The sequence below is a fragment of the Pyrgilauda ruficollis genome, unplaced genomic scaffold (genome assembly GCF_017590135.1).
Source record: "Pyrgilauda ruficollis isolate IOZ18807 unplaced genomic scaffold, ASM1759013v1 scaffold146, whole genome shotgun sequence".
Classification (NCBI taxonomy): domain Eukaryota; kingdom Metazoa; phylum Chordata; class Aves; order Passeriformes; family Passeridae; genus Pyrgilauda; species Pyrgilauda ruficollis.
Genome location: NW_024513210.1, coordinates 407,208 through 427,225, shown reverse-complemented (window position 1 = coordinate 427,225; position 20,018 = coordinate 407,208). Strand labels below are relative to the sequence as shown.

At 45.4% G+C, this 20,018-nt stretch overlaps 1 protein-coding gene across 5 annotated transcripts in view; it reads right to left on the bottom strand.

Moving 5' to 3' along the window:
- Nucleotides 1-16,885, bottom strand: part of FOXJ2 (forkhead box J2) — a 31,345-nt gene extending 14,460 nt beyond the window's left edge. For 2 of the 5 annotated variants that reach the window (XM_041460590.1, XM_041460593.1), the window contains exon 1: nt 11,475-12,976. The gene's annotated coding sequence lies outside the window, so the exon portion shown is untranslated. Of the gene's footprint in view, nt 1-11,474; nt 12,977-16,423; nt 16,732-16,764 lie in introns of those variants that run through there. The other 3 variants (XM_041460594.1, XM_041460591.1, XM_041460592.1) reach the window with 3 other exon arrangements.
- Between the last annotated feature and the right edge of the window lie 3,133 nt (nt 16,886-20,018).

Below are 20,018 nucleotides of genomic sequence, written 5' to 3'. Positions count from 1 at the left end.
AGTGAAGAGTCAGACCAAACAGCAATCACGTAGGAAATTTCAAAGCAATGGAATAAAACCTTTTTTCCAAGTTTGCACTTGATCATGTTACTGGATTTGCTGCCAATATGGGATCTGTAATAATCAGGCACAGTCAAACATCAGGTAAGGTGGCAATTCCAGAACACTTTCACGGCAACAATAATTCAGTGTAATTGGCTACTAAATTATTTAAAAGAATACTTGCTATGCAGTAAATATTACTGTTAATTTATGTTGCATTTCTCATTCACCTGACCCAAGTGTTTGGTGCATCAGCTTGACAGTGCTAAGCAGCATGATAAAACAAGACTGCAGCCAAACCAGAGCAGCTGATAATTCTTCCAACTTTCCTTTCCCAGCTTATTGCCTGGCAAATCTTTTGAACTCTTCTCTTATGATCCCACTCAAACAAAGAAAAGAACAGTAATAACTAATAAACACATTGAACTGAAATCAAGGGTGCTTTAAAAATCCTACCACATTAGCAAGTCAGAATTAATTTTCAAGAAGTAAAAAAAGTCAAAGACCAGAATTCATAATGTCCCACTTTAGAAGGTAATTTTGGGTGAATTTAAAAAGCAAGGGTAGGGTAGCCAAGGGCATAACCACCATCAACAGCTGGAAGGTGACTGCAGAGTCTTCATTTCTCAAGGACTAAACAGTTACAGTACAATCCCAAGTCAGACAGGTCAGAGAGATGCAGAAAGTCCAGCCAAGCACTGATCCTGAACAACAGTTAAACAGACAAGAATCTGTCCAATTCATAAGAAAAATGTATTAAAGAAAATCCCTGCATTGAATACCCTTCAATAACCACTAATTCGCTTGGGACTAGACCTACAGCTTTCTGGGAAAACTGCCGCCTTACTTTGAATCTTTGCAAGTAGCAAATGGAAGCTCCTGCTGCAAATGCAGGCCAGGCTCCTGCCGATGGGACAGTAAGGGCATCCCTCAGCAGCGCTGAAGAAATCTGTACTCTGCTACTTTGCAAATGCTCACTCTAAGCCAGTCAGATCTTATCCAGGATCACTGCTACTTGCCTATGAGGACAGAAAAACACATGAAATGTGGGGAACGACACACTAAGGGTCACACTGAACACACAGTTAATGAACATGTATAGCCTGAAGCATTCTCTAAGGCTGGATTCAAAGGCTGGTCAGGCAGAATCAGTTAGACTGAACTAGGGAGCCATACAATGAATGGCACAATGCTGTGCACTGCCTACAGAAGATGCCTATTCTAGAATAAATCTCTACATTTACATTTTCCTGTGTTTACTTTCACTGTTGCTTTATTTGCTAGTATTCTGATCCAACAAAACACTACGACAAAAAGATTTAAAGGAGACTCAAGTTTCTCAACATGCACTTTGAGAGAAAAAACACCAAACAGACTATCGAGCAATGACAGACATTGCTGCAGAACACCTATGAACAGGTGACCACTTGTATTTATTACCTGAAACACAGATCCAGTGATCTAACTAACAATATCCATTTAATATACTCAGAGATACCCCTAGTCTCTAAGATATTAAGCAGATTAAAAAACTGTCAAATTTTGACTACAACTTTCCTGAAATAATGTCACAGTGTAAGGAGTAAAAGGTGCATGAAGAAATGGAGAGCCTCTACTTTGATGAAAAAAGGCAGTTCTGACATACTCGTGTAAATTACACACTCAAAAAACCCTGTGTCCTCATCCAATACAAAAAAGGGGGAAATAATCAATTTTGCAGAGCCTAGAAGGAAGAGAAATTTGCCATTTTAAGATATGTGCTTTCCCTCATAAAGAAGGTGGTGCGAACTAAGATGGCAGGAACAAAACACTTAAAAATCTGATCTTCTCTAAGCAAACATTCTCACAGAAATACTTGTTTCATGTAAGAAATAAGAAAGAGGATACTGATTATCTGCCCCGACTGAAACTGCTATCCATATTTTGGTAACTACTTGTGAGAAGCCTTCAGGAAATGTTTATATTTCTGGAATCAAATGAAGGAAGAGAGGTTGGTGAGTATTGTTCATAAAATGAAACTTAACCTGGAAGGAATGATAGGTGTCATGTTACTGAGAAAAGAAAGGCATTGCAGTCTGACAGCACCCTTCTGTCTGCAGTGCCATATGAAAGGAGGAAAATCCATCCCTGGGGGCAAGGAGGTAAGAGAAATTCTCATGCCCTAGAACCATGCTTCCCTTTTTGGGGAGCAGTAGAACAAGCCAAAAAATGTTTTCCCACTTAACTACAGGCTTGCAGATGTAGTAACAGGAGGCACTAGTGGTTCTCACTAGCCATGAGCCACAAAGGGAAAAGGGATCCAACCAAAGGAAGCCACTGTCACCCAAGAGCACACGGCGTGCTGTTGCCTATGAGTATGAGCTGTCACAGTGTGCACCTGTCCGCAGGGGCCGAGTCCCTGCTCACAACTACTGCGTGTGCAAGACAGCGCGGCTCTGAATGCTCAGTGCTGTTTCATGGCACACTGTGATTATGGTATCCTGAATGGAAAATTTGTTCCAAGTCACAAAAAACACTGAGATGGTACTGAAAATTATCAGTTAGAGCAAGATGAAAACTTTTAAGCCATGTATAGCTTAATATAAATTGCTCGACTTATTGTTTTGTTATAATTAAACTGCTATATGGATATAATTTTCCTTTAATGAATAGAAATCTCAACAAAATAAGGTTCATATGAAGTCTCAAAGAAAAATGAAAACAAATTTGTTTTCACTGTCATTACATATTAGATAAATATCATGATAGCACATTTATCATAGGACCTTTCAATTCCCTCCATTTTGTAAAAGGTGCACAAGCAGGCCACAAATTTGTATTTTGAATTTAGTAAATGAACAGCATTGACTGTGCAGGCATTTTTGGTACTAATGAAGCATGAAGTCTTGTGAGAACTATAAAGTCACCCAAACCCTCATGTTGGAAGTGCATCAGGATTCAATTCCAAAGGCAATTATGTCCTAGCTTTGTTTGAAACTGACAAATGTTATAGTTTACAAAATCTGACCTGCTTATTTAAACTTATCAACAGATGGCATTATAGCCAAAGTCTGAAATATGCTCATGTCAAGAGAAGCAGTATCTTTATGGGTCTAACAGGCTAGGATTGAGCATAGCTAGGGCCTTGCCAGATTTTAATAAGTCCAACTAATCAAATGTTTTTGTTGTCTGCTATATAAACATACAGGGAAAAAAAGCATTGAGAAATACTACACAAACATTGCAGACACTCCTAAGACAGTATGAAAATATGTGTTCAAAGTTAGGACCAGTTTGTTTATTTATGATGCTGTGTAAAGTAAAGTGGGGAATGCGTAACACCTGTCAAAAAAACCAGTGAATGGTACTGAGAATACTGGTATACATAAAATACTTTTGAGCTGGAAATTATTTCCTTTGTAATAAGACTACTAGAAAAGATTTATTCTAATAATAAGCCAAATGTCCCATGACAACCCTCCCAATAACAGATTTGAAGTAAAAAGTAAACCAAGCACTTTGAAGAAGTGCAATGAAAATACATCACCACAGCAGAAGTGTCTCTGCAGCATCCCTCCACCCTCGGTACCGCTACGCAATAATTCACCGTTGGAAGTAGCAGCTGCAATTCCAAGCATATGCCAAGGCAGGAGAGAAATCTTTGACATTTGCTTTAAGAGTATTAACGGAACAATTACTCTTACACTGAGAAAGGTATAGGGAACTGGGTTTGGAATAAGTCAAATTTATGAGCACATATCTGAAATGAAATTTTCTCTCGGAAACTGGGAAGTCTGTGGTAGAGAAACAGTAGGTAAGAGCAGGTATTTTCCCCATCCCTATGAGAGCCCCCAAGCTGAAGGATTTCAATTTTACCTGCCTATCAGAATCACATCCAGTAATAAACCTGCACCAGAAGACATGTAAACACCAATTTAATACACAGATTGTTTCCGAAATTAGAGACAACACCAGAAGTAGATCAGCATGCAGACTATCTTGCTCAGAAGATCTGCACAGCGTTGCAAAGATATATACAGAAACACAGGCTAAAAGAATGTAACATGCTTATAAACGAAAACTGCATTCTTATTCACATTGAAAAATGGGTCTCTCAGTGAAAAATTACTGTTAGCCTTGCATTTTAATGACAGCAATAGTGAAAAGCTTCTATGGTAGAGAAAGGAACGTCAGCCACATACAGGGAAAATGAAAATCTGACTGCAAGTGGTCAGAACTTGTTCACCAAAGGCTGAACCACTGAAAACGGATTAGTCAATATGAACTCTGCAATAGTTGCTGAAACAAACCACAACCCACTCGTGGAAATGGGTATCAAGCAGTAGCAAGAACTCTGTACTGAATTCATAGGAAAAAAGGAAATCAGTATCAAGTGCAGATTAGTTGAATACCACGTGCCCAAAATGTACATAGAGCACATGGGTTGAGATTACCAAAGCACTGCAGAGAAGCCTGTTAAAGAGGAGTCTAAGAGCAAAGCACAGCTGAAACTGAAGTTGGAGAATGATCAGAAGAATCAAATAATACTGTGTGAGGCTCATAAATTAAGTCTCAACCACTGTTTTAACATAATTCCTTTTTACTATTCTGTTAGCTGTTATTCTCAAACTGACAGAACTCTCTTCCAGTAGACAAAACACCTGACAATCCCTGCCTGGCTCACAACTCGAAAAGATTTCTACCACACTTGAAGTTCAAGAGGATTCAGAACCACACTACCACAGAACACACACCAATTAATGGTTTCTTTTTGCTTAAAACACTAGTACTGCTACTTGGCATCCTACTCACAAAATGCTCCATTTTGTGTATCATTCTGAAACTAAATCTTCTGTTCATCTCCTTACAGACACTGAAAGGAGTCTTTCTTCCACACACATGCTTGCCACAGTTGTCACCTTGCAGCTGCAAATAAATATTATTCTGCTCTAACCTTGAACATTCCAATCTTCAAGATGTTGTGTCTTTGCTTATAACAATCTTTATTTCTTTTGCAATCATGCTTCTTCACAAAAGGAGCCAGGGAGACTGGGGTACATACAGTAAGATGACTACATTTGAGTATCAGTTAGACCTTTGAATAATTTTCAAAAATGCAAATAATGGCTATTTGCATACTTGAAAACAGCTAATTGCAAATAGGCAATTAACAGTGGGACCCAATGATCTTAGAGGCCTTTCCCCACCTTAATGATTCTAGGGTTCTATGAAATAAGTACTTTCCAGTATGTCTGGCTTCTATTGGCTGGCAATATTCCTGTGTGTATCAAGGTATGAGTCAGCTGAGGAAGAATGCAAAGAGATGTTCATGCAAAAAAATGGAAAAGCACAATGTCATGCTTGTGTCGCTGGCAGAGCAAAGGACAATGCAGCAAGGGACAGTGACACATAGGGGAGAAACAGAAATGTGAAGGCCCCTTAGAGTGAGCACAAGCAGCTGGAACCTTATGTGGTGGATGATAGCCAAAGCACAGGCTTGTCAAGGAGGAGATGGCAACGTGTTGAGAAAACATGCCAGGAGGACAGCTCCAGCAATCGTGCTGCTAACAAGACGAGAAGGTAACACGGTTGTCAGAGGCCAGCAAGAACAGCTCACAGTAACAGAGACGAGAAATGAAGGAGGAAGCATAAGGGTTACCCAAAGAGACTCAAAGAAGCAGCAAAACATTCAGGCCATGAAGAGGAAGATGAGTCCTAGACTGTACGTTCAGAGCAAGAACATGTTACAGGCCCAAGTGTGAAAGCCTGCAGCAGAGGAAAGCAGGAAACAAAGGCAAATCTCAAAGGAGCTTTCTCAAGTTCCATATTGGCCTCAGGGATCTTGAACTTGCAGCAATTAATTTAAAAATATGTTAAGGTAGTATGCAAAGCTGCATCATTTAACATCCCTGGCATGAAGGAGGTAAAGAAAAGACAGGATACTAGAAGTGGGTCATTGTGTCTAAGTTATGGGAAAAAAAATGGAGGGAAGTAAACAGCTTAGTGCAGAGGCTACTGAATGAATGACTAGAATAGTTAGGAGGGAAACCAGGAAAATACTGTCACAAAAGTCAACGGAGGTCAAGATTTCAAGACAGGGCATGATCAAGTGTCAAAAACAGCAGGGAAGCCAAGAAGGATGAAGATGGAATAGAGACCCTGAGACTTGGCCAAGAAAAGGTCATTAGAGATCTCAGGAGAAGCTTCAAGGGAGTGAGAATATCTATACTGAAGTCAACTTTTATAAAAAAGTTCTAGACTGCACACAATCATACAGAATCTTTCCATTTTGGAGTGACTGGTCCTTCAATGAAACAAAAACATATTGGGGCTTTTACTGTTTCTTAATGCCACAAAAACCAGCATATAGAGGTTTTAAGTTCAATATCACATTGTAATTAAGGCAATCAGCAGCAAGAGCAGGCAGCCATTATAAAGTGGTTTTCATCCTTATACTTTGGAACCCTTATAAAGGATCAATAACCTATTCCAGGATAAATGGGAAGCCATGCATGGAGAAGCATGCAGCCCAAGGTCAGCCAGCAAAGGAACAGCAGAACTTTGCAGAGAACATTGCTCTCCCAAAACCCAGACCAGTTCTCTACATTCAAACCTTGTCTGCTTTGTTCAGGTAGAGATAAAAAGAATTTCAGATATAACTATTTTAGCAGCTTGTTTATTTTTCTCTGCAAATTCCTGATGGGGAGGGAGAATTTGTCTTGGTTTTACTTAACAATAGTTTTTTTAAGGGAAACTGAAAATTCAGGAACTTTGCTGCTTTAATTTGTGACCACAAAGTGTTCAGATTCTTTCCCAATTATTCAGATTTGAACTTTTAACAGTAATTACATATTTCTGCTATAATCAGCCACAGTCTTTATAGAGCATAAACAAAATTTGAATTGCTAATGGTAAAAAACAAAAAAGCAAATATTTTTTTCCTCGAGGTATAAAAGCTCTCACTCATCATCTCACCCCGTCCCTCATTACTCAGTCTCTCTGACACACAAAAAAGGCCAAAAAAAGAACTCACATTCCCTTAGTTCTTGATTTCACACCAAATAAACTGACCAGCTCAGAAAGGTGAGGAATGAGGCACTGGGCCTTGCACAAAATGCTCAGCCCAGTTCTGAAAACCAAGATCCTCAAGTGCTAGAGGGAACCAGAGAATGTAATGGAAGGGGGTTTTATTCTAACTAACTAAAATATAGCTATTCCTAAGGAAGGAGAGGGGCCAGAAGAGAAGGGAGGGTGGGAGAATGGAATTGAGTTGGACTATGGAGACCAAGTGTCATTCCCCAGGCAAGCAGAACTGGTTATTTTCAGTGACTAAAAAAAGACGTTTCTTGAGATAACGTCAGACAAAAAATCCTACTTGTCCACAGGCATATAATCTAACAAAAGGCAACCAGGAACAAGTCAAAATGCAGGTGTAGAAGTAAGACCAGAGCCTGTGAGATGCAGTAAAAGACTCCTGCCAGTGAAGAATCCCAGTGAGGAGATAAGGGATGCTTGCTTGATGAAGAGAAAAGCAGCATTTGTGCTTCTAGGACCATAGGACAGAAGGCCAACAGGACCACAAGAGAAAAGAGATGCAAAGAGCAGGAACAACTGAGAGGAGGAGTGGGAGTAGGAGGAAATGAGAGTCAAGAAGTAGGCAGGCTGGAAACATGCTGGGCCTTAAAGGTGCAGGAGAGGAACACGAGTGCCACATGATGCTATGGAGCCCAGGGATTCAGGAAAGGTCAGGCACTACCAAAATCTCTGCTGTCTACCTTTAAATCTGTGCTGCCTACCTATCAGGTTCATAATAGGAAGCCTGGGCAGGTCAAAGACAGATGGATAAAACAACAGTTTAGTCCAAATCTTGGCAAATCACCACAGGATATAGCATTAAATTGGTCTTAAAGTTGGCTGTGAGATTTCCAAATTTTGAAACATTCACAGTTATTTTGCATTTGCACTTCAAACTTAAGATGAAAATTTGCAATTAATTAATTGTGAAAACATACTGCTCCATGCTTGCTCTCTCTCAGTAATACACACAAACAGGCGGCCTTTAAGAAGTGAGAAACATGAGTTCAGGGCTGGAATATGGTACAGATTTTTATGTTCATCCTATATCCATTCGGAGGAAGAAGGAAACAAAACCAGCAAAACAGACAGCAAGTAGCAATACTGCCTCCTACAAAGACAATAAGCATTTGGAGGCTGAACACATCAACTGGATATTCTTGCTAAAATAACGTGTGCAACTGCCAACAATACAGCAAATTAAAGACTTTTCTTTAGGCTTCAGAGTTAACACAACTGGAGAGTTCAAACATGTTAGCTATCACATTGGGCTGCCCATCAATCTAGGGATTACTCATCTTCTCTAAGATGCCTCCCAGATCAAAACCAGTATCCTTCAAAGTTTCAGTTCTGAAGAATCACTCAGAAACAGATTCTGCAAATGGAGTACTAAAAAACATAGAAGGTTCTGCATGAAAATCACTGGTTACTCTTCAACCCAAGGTTGGGAAAAGCAAATGGAAAAATTAGTCCAGAGTATTTTTCATCTTTTGGTTGCTAATGACTGAGATCCAATTCCTGTCTGACAGCTGTGTAAAATGAGATAATCAGCTCAGTCCTGCTCTTGAAGGACAGCTGTCCATATCACAGTTGCCCTTAACCACTCCTCTTTTCTGACATTTGAAGTAAAGGGCCAAAGATCCAAACTGGGATGCAGACTGAATCTCCTCCTACATGAAGGTCAGCTGAAGTTTAGTGAAAGATGTAGTAACCTGGAACCTGTACCTCTGTGATAAGAATAAACTTCTTCAGAGACACCACCAACATTCAGCTGTATTTTTAGAGGGGGGAAAAAAAACTGAGCAAAAAACCCCAAACCAGAAGGACTACAGTAGTCACAACCCCCTGTCAGACTGAAAATTTAGATCCCAACTCCTCAAAATGCTTCATTCTTTTACTCCAACTTTTTGGACTCCTTATTCAATCCTAGAAACTTGTCTACAAAACCACATTTCAAGATAAAACCCAAGAAGTTATAGAACAGAGACTTACACTATTATAACCTCATGATCTTTCAGTAACATAATCCTTTTCCCATAACTCTTTGGACCGTCTCATTTCATTTTGCTTAAGGGCTTGACCTGAGAAATGCCACACTGTCAGTTCTCAGAGGGGAGCTGAGTGCCCATAGGACAGGATCAGACTGCTTCAACTTAAAAAGTCAACTTTTGGAAGCATGAACGTCCAAATTTAAATTTACAAACCCATATACACACAACTAAGTGTATTTTTCCTCAAATGTAGAAGACTTCATTGCTTCTGTTGAAGCCAATTCCACATTCCTAGGCATCTAGAAGAATTAGGCTGTTTGCGTAGGTACATTAATGTGGTTTTTGAAGTCTAATTTTAGGTGGTCAGGTTTAACATTCTTAATGTAAACTCTTACAGATGTAACATTTAAACGTGCATTTAAACGTGTGTATAAAGTACCCTGCACTTTCATGAAGATAAATAATACTCTCCCTTTCTCTTGCATAGATACTTTTGTATAAAATAAATGGTGCAGAGCAGCTGCAGTATTCCATCTCAGAGGAAGCTGCATTTTCACCTGTGATAAACATTTGATGTGAATACCATGATCACTTTTAAGAGCTGTGCTCACGAAAAATTATTCCCTAAAATTTATGAGTATGTCCCAGCTTTTGTATAGCTGTGTTTTAGATTATGAGATCTTTCGAGCAGAAATTGTCTTAATTTGCTGTCCAAGTCAGTACTGAATGCCTTGCAGCAATTAACAAATAAATAACAATTAGTCTATAGCACACCACTTCCAGTCTTTTATGTCTGTAACGAACATTTAAAGCTCAGGAAGCAAATACAGAATCTTTATCATCAATCGAAGAAAAAAAAATGTTTCATATGCAGAAAGGTAATTGCTGTGGAAGAGCAGAATTTTGTCAAGGCTGGTGTATATATTCTGTAAAGTGCCCTGGCATCCATCAGAGGCAAAAGCACTTGAAAAATGTCAAGTCATGACTGTGAGGAAGGGGGCAGCGTGAGGTAAATTAACCTCACGAGCATGAAAAGTCAGTTTATCCCCTTGAATGTACAAAGGCCAAAATGCCTCAGTTATCGCTTCCCTTGTGCTAGATAACACAGCTCTACTCAAAACAGGCTGATTGCATAACTATAGGGCAACAGGTAGGAGGGCATCTAACAGTACCCCCAGAACATATGTATGCTTGGTGGTTCAGCCTTCCCTTGGAAAGAGTCACCTTCTGAAGCTATGGATAACTGACAAAATTCTCTGCCAAAATGGGGAATCACTTTGGCATCTTTTGTCTGATCTTGCAAGCACATTACACCAAGGAGTTCCTTCTTCAGGGACTCCCTGTTTAACCATTGCACTCCAATAGGGCTCCCTGTCCTGGCCCTTTGATCTTAGATTTCCTCACTGCTATCTCACTAGAAACAGTAATACCTCACGTGAGATATCCAAGATTCTTCTGCTACTGGAATCTGCTTTGGATTCCAGCACGACGTCTCCCTCAGACTTGATTTCTCAGGAAATCACTACGCTGGTGTCAGAATACTCATTTGTGGCTGGGAATTAACTGCCTCATTTACAAAAAGCAGCAGCTTGGCTCACGCAGCACCAGCACTAGGATTCACATTCCTAGCCCCAAACGCAGCATAAAACACACATGAAGACTGGTGGCAACCGAACGGCTTCTCTTGGCTTTCAGAGCAGGTTCCACCAGCACTGTCACAGCTTGCACTGCCAGGCCCCTGAGCACCACAGGACCCACTCTCAAGGGCACTCTTTCCAGAATTCATCCCTCAGTCCCTTAGGTACACTAGGACGCACATCTCAGAGTATCTGCATGGGGATCTGTAGGTTCAGACCCCAAGCACAGCGAGGTCTGCACTGCACAATGATTTTATTCCCACAGTCACAAGCATAGTAGGACCCACATGGAGAACTGACACTCCACCCCATGGGTGCATCCTTGGACATTGGCACTACAAATCACTGCCCCTGTCTCCTCAAAGCTTTTTTTGGCCACTATTATCATTCTCAGTGACCCTTAAATGACAGGAATTAATTCACACCAGTGATGATTAAGGCTGAGTCTAGGATGAATAAACCAGAGAAAGAAAGTAGAAGGGCAGAGAGGCTTCTTACAATTAAAGAGGGCTAAGGTCTCCCATAAGCTAAATAGTGAGGGAAAGAATCAGGTCAATTCCGTAAGGCAGCTAAATGAATGAGATTGAGAGAGACACACAGAAAAAGAAGGTGGGGACAACTCCAGAAACAGAAAGAGCTAAACGATTAAAAGCATGCAGATACAGTGAGAGAAGAAGAGATACAGAAAACAAGGACAGAAGGCAACAGAAGACAGGTAGGAATAGAGAGGTGATATAATGTGGTCACTCACTCTGTCTGGAAGATTTTCTGGAGGGAGGTGGATTATCTTCGGTGCTGGTTGTTGGGGTGCTGCCCTTCACACTGCTTCTCTGAGACCCATACTCAGACCGCTGCTGTCAGCTATTCCAAGGGCTTCTTCAAAAAATATTTCGAGGGCGAAAGGATTGTGGATGAAATCAGGATGCTGAGTATTAAAACAATCTGCTAGGGGATTGTCAGTCCCCTAAAACTGCTGGTTTTATCCCGGGATGGAGATCCTCTCTCCCGTCTGGCAGCTAACTACTAAAGGGGTGTTCCCTGGGAAACAGCCTTTTCACTGACGGTCAGATTATTTCAGAAATCTGTTTTCCCAATCTGCCTACCTAGAAATCTCTCTTCTCTAGGTACACCTTGCCCGTAAGGGGAAAAAAATCTCTTTCTCTAAAACAATTCTTGCTATCTCTGTGGATATTATCAGTGAAATCTGCCTTTTCCTCTCCCTGTAACTAGGAGGTGTGTCTTCTCTCCTTGCACGGGGTATTTGAAGAAAACCCTCTTGGGATTAGGGGATGAGGGATCTTCCTTGGGATGAAGGAGGATGAAATTAGTATTGGAAATTACCTTTATCTCCAGTTAACAGCAACTGGAAAAGGAAAGAGTAGCTAAATATCTCTCTGCTTTCTCTCCCTTATTTTGCTCTAGCACCTGCTGAGCAGATGTAAATAATTAAAATTACTAGGTAAGTATCTGGAGCTCCTGCTTATTTCTGTCTTGGGAACTGCCTCTCCTGGGCATACAGGACTTCCTCTGTAAAGACACCCACTACTACCTGGTCCGGGGAAGGGCTTGAGAGAAGACTTCCCTCAGCAGCAGGAGGGAGTCGGCAGTAAAGGTTATTCTCACAATCCTCAGGAACTGGGGTCTGAGGACACCTCTCCCGGTAACAAGTATCGAGGGAGCTCCAGAAGGCTCTGTTCCACAGCGAGAAAGAGCAGACCTGCTTCTAGATAGTTACCAGGGCTGGGTGCCGGGGGCCTCCGCACACCCTTGGCTCGTTAGTGGGGAAGGGGGCAAGTGTTAAGCTCCCTCACCAGCTGCGGGGAAGGGGCCTGGCAGGGGGGGGCGCCGGGGTGTCCCCACAGCGGGCGCGGGGCTGCCTAACGCGGCTGCGGACGGGGCGGGGGGCGGCGGGCAGGGTCTCTCCCCCACCCCGGCAGGCTAAGGGGGTGTCCCCCCACCCCGGCCGCTGTCCCTGGCTTCCCCCCAGGCCCCAGCTCCTCCTGCCCGGGCTCGGCTACCACGGGAGGCCGCGGCGGCTCACGGGCCTGCGCGGGGCTGCGCGGCGCCTCCGCCGCCTTCCGCCGGGCCGCGGCTTCGTCCCCGGGGGGCTCCCCGGGCTCCGGTGCGGGGGGCCCGGCCCGGGCTGCGCTGACTCTCTCCAGGCCCCGCCGCTCCCGCGGCTGCTGCTCCGGGCTGCGGCTCCACTGCAGGCCCCGGCTCCTCCCCGGCCGCCGCTCCGCCTCCCCCGGCTCCCCCCGGCCGCGGCCGCCCCCGCCTCCTCGGGTTAAGGAGGCGCCGGGCCGGGGGAGCAGCGGCTGCCCGCCCGCTCTGCCAGGCAGAGGGGAGGAGCTGCCCGCCCGTCCCCCGCACGGAGGCTCGATTCACCGCGGAGATGGCAGTGGGGCCCTGGCCCCCCGGCCGCTGCCAGCAGCCGCCTTTCGCCGCTCTAAACGGGGGGCAGCGGCTGCGGGGTCACCCCAGCGAGAGCCGGGCATAGCCCCGGCACGGGGGCTCACAGATGGCCACCCTGGGTCGGGGTCTGCCCACCCGCGCTGCTCACGCCGGCCGTGCAGTGGTGGTGCCCTACTTCAGCCCTGAGTGCTCCGAGTCAACTCCCACCCTAAAACAATGCAGCTCTCCGTCTCTAGGAGTCTTCTCTCAAGCACCGTGTGTCCACAACCTATTGCAGAGACATCACCAGATCTTAAAAGGTGTTTCTACCACAATCCTGTTAAAAGTCTCATTGCTATTTATTCTGTGTGTTAAAGCCAGCTAGAACCATATAGGCAACCCCATTAATTTACCTCATTAATGTGTATAAATATCTAAAGAGGGCGTCCCAAGAAGATGCAACAAGGCTTTTCTCAGTGATGCCAACCACTAGGATGAAGAGGCAGAAGCTGATGTACAGGAAGTTCCACCTGAACATGGGGAAGAACTTCTTTGCTGTGCAGGTTAACTGCACTGTACAGACTGTCCACTGGAAAAGGCTGCCCAAAGAGGTTGTGGAGTCTCCCTCACTGGGGATACTCAAGAACAATCTGAATGCAATCCTGCACAATGCGCTCTGGCAGGACCCTGCTAAAACAAGGATGGACCAGATAACCCACTGTGGTCACTTCCAACCTAACTCATTCTGTGACTCTGTGAATTACACTCAGTGCTGTCCCACTCTGACCCAGCAGGCCAAAACCTAGGAGTCTCCTGTTGATGTGTCTCAGGGATGCAGACCAAGGCAGTAGTTCATTATAACATTAAAGGGGACTGTGCAGTAAAGCATGCCAAATAAGAGCAATACTCTAAAATGTGTGTGTGAGGAGGAGCAGGTGCTGCCTGGTGTCCCATACACCTGCAGACAGTGTGGTAGGCACATCATTTTGATGTGTCAATCTGAAAAGCATGACCGAAACAGCCCCCCCCAGGGCCCCAATCCCAGTTATCTGAAAGTCACCCTGTATTTCATCACCTCATTTTTTTGTGTGTGGTTTCACATCTGAATCCTTCCAAATGGTAGGACTGCTGTAAGGCTTGAAGTAGAGAACAGCAAATATACTGGGAGGAAATGGCATTTTCTGAAAGAATCTTTTTTTTTAAATTCTGGAAACTGTAATGTGGAAATTGAGATAGCAGAGGGGGTGTTTTAAGATTTGCTGCTTTTGCAGGGCTGTGTTTACCATTGCACCTGCAATGACTCCTTGCATTCCTTCAACAGGTCAAAACCTGTGCCATAGTTCCACACCTTCATTTCAGGAAGTCAGTCATCATCCTCCATCCTCTCAGGATTCTCTGTGTCCTTCTTCTCTCACACTATCCCCTTCTTCTGCACCTATGCCAGCAGCTCTAGTCACAACTTCCCTCCCTATGCTACTACCTGTTCTGTCAAGGGTTTCCTGCCTTTTTCCCCACACTATTCGTATTATCTCACTACAGATCTCCATTATGGTGTTCTTGATCATTACCAAGGGCCAACAACCACCTCTTTCCCTCCCACCGCCACAGCAGAGCTCTGTCCGAGTCTGTCATTTCTCCCAGCCTCACTCAAGTCCTGCGTGAACAGCTTAGCTTCAGCTCCCTTGTTCTTCTGCCTCTCTTTTGACCTCTCTTTGGGCTAGGTGGTCTTTGGGTGTGTCTGCTACTCCTAGTCCAAGTACCCCAGTCCCCCTCTAGCTAGGATTTGTGTCCACACAGCGCTCAGACTGCTGTTTACTGAGAGACAAGGCAGGAGCATCATTGTGCTGGGAGGCAGACGGGTGGTATCTGCAAGTTGTTTGATCTGTAGCCAAATGCAGAGGTGTTAAAAAGCTGTGGTTGGACTCGACGTGTGCCAGGCATCCGATGTGTGCTCCCTACTTATTTTTCCTTTTGGTTTTCAGGATCCTCTCCTCGAATGAATATCTGAAGTACTGCCTGCTTTTTATAGACAATTAAAAGGTATGATGTAACTAACTTGTTTCACTGCTTGTAAGAATGTAAATGCAAAAATTACCATCCAACACAAAAAGTGCCCTAGGGAGGCAGGGCAAAGGATCAGTGTGGCAGAAATGCACAGAGATAAATGTATCATGATCCATCATCATATTCAGCATTCAGAGAACAAAGACACATCCCAAAGCCTTTCAAAGCTAAATAGAAGACAGAGGAGAGCAGATGGAGACACGGGGAAAAAAGAGTAAACCAGTCACCACATAGCTTATTTTTACATTACATTCAATGTATTTTACCCTTCTCCCAATTTTTTCAATATGCCACAGGCTTTGCGCATGACTGAATTGTTAATATTTGTCTAAGGAGATCTATAAATTTTGACAGATGGGTAGCGGGCAGTTGGGGCTTCTCGCATCCAGGAAGGTGTAGGAGGTGGCTTTGGTTTTTGGCAGTTGGGACACTGAAAGTCTCAGTATTTGGGAAGGAATTCTCTTCTACATCCTGGCTCAAGGACTGTTCCTTCCATTTGCAACTAGTAATAAACAGGCATCTCAGGAATCCTATGTAACATGCAGGTATCCTAACATGTTTTTCTCTCTGGGCAGGGTTAGGTGTTTGGCTTGGTTTTTTTTTAAAAAAAACCCTTCTTAGCCAGGAAAACCTTTGTTTATGCACTTGCACACAAGTACAAGAATGACTGAGGGAACAACAGGGGTTGTTTAGCCTGTAGAAGGAAGAGGTTCAGAGGTAACCCTCTCACCCTACAACCACCTGAAAGGAGGGGGCAGCCAGGTGGGGGTCGGCCTCTTCTCCCAGCTAACAAGTGACAGGACAGGAGAACGTAGCCTCAGGCTGTGGCGGCTCAGGTTGGACTTCAGAAGGAATTTCTTCACTTCGCGGTGATTAGACATGAATGTGCTGCCCAGGGAGGTGGTGCAGCCTACGTTCTGGAAGTGTTTAAGGAAAGACTGGATGTGGCACTCAGCACCGTGGTCTAGTTGCTATGGTAGTGTTCAGTCAAAGGTTCGACTCGATGTTCTCAGAGGTCTTTTGCCACCTCAGAGATGCAGTGATTCTGTAGATGTGTATGTAAAGATTTACTGGTTACTCACGTTGTGTATCTTGAATAATTTCTTGGTGTGCTCTACGTAAATTACATACCCATGCATGTAACGATGCATCTTGCACATCCATGAAGCCAAAACTCGTGGTTTAAAACTCAGGGCTTCAATTACAATTCAATTTAGGATCCTAGCTACAAGAAAGCCAGTGTACCTGATATCTCCACCAGAGCCAACCGCACCTGCCGGGAGCTCCAAAGTTTCAAAGGCTGGACAGTCGTCGAGGGACGTGTTTGCTGGCCCAGCCTCGGACACACAGGAAGGCACAGACTGTCTCCAGCCGCCGCTCCCCGTCTCTGCAGCGGGAATCCTCATGTGACAGGCTCTTATCTCCCGGCACACACCTCCACCCGGCTCCCTCACCCTGACGGCCAGGCGGGCATTCTCCAGCAGCCGCCCTCACACCAGGCAGCTCCCGCCGCCGCCGCCCCTCCTCCGCCCCCCCGGGGACACCCCGGCTATCCCGGTCCCGCTCCCGTCGCGTTCTCGGGCCACCTTAAGAGCGCGCAGAGCCCCCGCACGCAGCGGCCGGGCGGCTCCTCCCCGCCCCGTGTCGCACCAGCCAGGGAACGTGTGGCGGGCGGCGGGGCTGCCCGGGGCCGGGGGCGGCCGGAGTGCGCCCACGGCGACTCCGCCGGGGCGGGGGCGGCCGGCGGGCCCTCCGTGGCTGCCCCCGGCCCGCGAGCGCCGCATTGCGCGGCGCCCATTGGCGAGAGGTGGGGGCGGGGCCAGCGATCTCATTGGGTTTCGCACCCATCCATCAGGGAGGAGATGGCGACGGAGGCGAGCTTGCCCTCCCGATTGGCCGTGATGCCGGAGAGGAGGCGGGGCCAGGCGGGCAAGGGAGGAGCCGCTGCCATTGGTCAGCGCCGCGCGCGTCAGTCACATGAGTCACAAAGGGCCGCGCGGGCGGCCGCAGCCGGGGGCCGCTGGTCGCGGCGTGCGCGCGGGGTCCACTTCCTGCGCGGGGCTCGGCGGCTTCCGGCTGACCCGCCCCGCGGCCTCGGGCGGTGGCGCCCCCTCCCGCCTCCCCTCGGCGCATGCGCCTTGCGTGACGTCAGGGCGCGGGCGGGGCCATCCCCCGTGTCCGGGGCACGTGGGGAGCGGCGCCCGCAAAATGGCAGCGGGGGGTCCATGTTGTGCGTGAGGGCCGCGCCCCGCGGGGCTCCGTGCTCTGCGTGAGGGCCTCACTCGGGTGCGGGGAGACACGGAGTCAGTGATGTTGGAAAAGACCTCCGGGATCTCTGAGTCTGCCCTGTGACGGAACACCACCGTGGCAATAGACCGTGGCACTGAGTGCCACGTCCAATGTTCTTTAAACACCTCCAGGGATGGTGACTCCAGCACCTCCAAGGGCAGCCCGTTCCAATGTCTAAACACTCTTTTGGTGAAGTAATTCTTCCAACCTAAATTTGCCCAACCTAAACTTCCCCTGGCACATCTTGAGACTATATCCTTTCATCCTGGAAGCCTTTAAACGTAATTCAGTTACTCACACAGCGGGTAGGACAGAATTCTCAGGGTGAAGTGTGTCCCCTTCCCACACACTGCACTCGGGCTCCCAGCAGTGGGGTGTGTTTTGTCTTTCAGCCATTCCCTGCCTGAGGAATGCCAGCCAAACCCAAACCAGTCATGCTCCAGAGGTTTAGTCACCGGGAAAGGCAGTGGAGTATTTTGGGTGGACAGAAGCCCCTCTGTCTCTCGCTGCCCGCAAAAATGGTTTCCACATGGACTGTCCCATCTCTTCCAGGCCCACCTCTGCTTTCAAATAGGACCTGAAACAGTAGAAGCTCTCCCTGAAGTTCTCAGAAGTCCAAGACGGGGCCACTGGCTGTACTTCCAATACAGGGAGGCTTTGTTGAAACAAGGAAAGTCCCTGTGTTCATTCCTTAGGGACTGAAGGTTGGGTCTTTGTTTCCTCCAAGACTCGGTGCAGGCTCCATGCCATCCCACGTAGCTGTGAGAGTCACTTTTCGGGCTGCAGCTGCACTTTAATGTGCTTTGAAGCAGGTAGTTCTGTGAATTGCAGTACTAACAAAGCCTGGTTTTGGTCTCGTAATTGGATCCTTTGATGAGTGACAAGGCACAAGTTCTAACTGAAGCTTTTCCCCTAATTGGTGCATTTGTAATGTCTCTTTTCATTCTGGTTCTCTTAAGCCTTTTAAATCTTTAGTTTGTACTGTGACCTTTCCCTCTGCAAGGACAAAAATAAAGTCTGTCTCCTGTATTTGGTCTCTTATTTTCATGAATCCTACATGAGTTCTTGGTTTTTTAGATCTCTGCAAGGGACCTTCATTCTTTTCATGGCTTTTTAGCAGAGGTTTAAACCTGGCTCACCCGTTTTTCCCTTGATCTTTCAGACAGGCACAGTGGCTGTAGGTAGGCACGGGAACAGAGTAGGGCTCATTCCCAAGGATCTTGAGCAGAGGAAGACTGCTCTTTCTGTGTCCCGAGGTCAAATGCCCTGTTTGAAAGAGAGATGTGCCAGCGTATCCTAGGCAAATGCTCTTGTTATTCAGCTTTGGATAATTGGAGGTAATTGTTTTTTAATGCCTTTTTTTTCCCCTTGAAGCTTATCCTCTTTGTGTGAATGACTGATTAAATATTCACAGAGACAAAAATAGGTGGATTACAAACCCCAGTCATTAGGACATTCCAGGCAGTACATGGGAGATACCAGGGAGATACAAAATGACAAAACTTGCTGCACAATGCTTAACCGTGCGTTCAGATTGTGGTATCTGACAGAAAGCAGAGCACTGAGGCAGGAGTCAGGATACAGATCTAACACAAACTGGGGAAAATATTTTAACCGTGATGTTCTTGGTCTGCCCCAGCCCTTCCTATGGGTTCTCTGTGGCTGACTTGTGCTGTGAATGGCCCTCTGGGAACGATGCCATCTGGAAAGGTTGGTGGAGGAAGATCATATGCAGGAGTCTTGTTCTGGAGCTTCTGTTCAAACTGAAAAACCTGGAGGGTGAAGTCGGAGCTGTCAGAGTCTGCACGAGCCTCCAGGATTCTGAGTGGTACTTAAATGCAAACTCCTGTGTGGTCTCAGTGCTTGTAAGGATAGAGAGCAGGGGAGCCCTGGGGAGGGGACTCCCGGCCGTCGTGGTCTGGTACACCACGGTGTCAAGGTCTTCACAAGTTTTTCTGGTGGCTTAGGGTCTGCTGTGCTCTATTCTAGGAGACTTAGGTGAGACAAAGGTGCTTTTCTAGGAAGATAAAGGAGTGTCAGTGAACAAATTTGTTTTGCATACATTTTCAAGTCATGCTGTTTTTCCTTCAGTGTAGAACATCTGAAGAGTTTTCCATGAAAAAAATTATTTCCATTATAATTGCACTTTCTTGACTCAAAAGATTTGCCTAGTGTTACTATGATAAGGATTGTGAAGTACTCATAAGGGAAACATTTCAGTTTTTGGACAGACAGACAAATTGATAGCGAAGGTCAGATTCTAGGGCCCCAAAGCTCACAGAGGTACTGTCACATGTATTACCACAGGCTCAAGGAATACAAAGTACAGCAAAGTTATAAAGTGATCCTCCTCTGAAATGCCTGCCTGAAAAGGTACCTTCTTTCACAGCAGGTAAGATGCTTAGGTGCATTATAGCTAATTCAACTTGATAAGCTGAAGTAATTTTTACTGGTTTTCTTGCTTGTTAGCCCTGCAGAATAAAAATTGCGCTGAAAGAGGAAGCTGGATACTGCTCCTTCCTTTGGAATTGACAAAATTGTATTCTAAGTT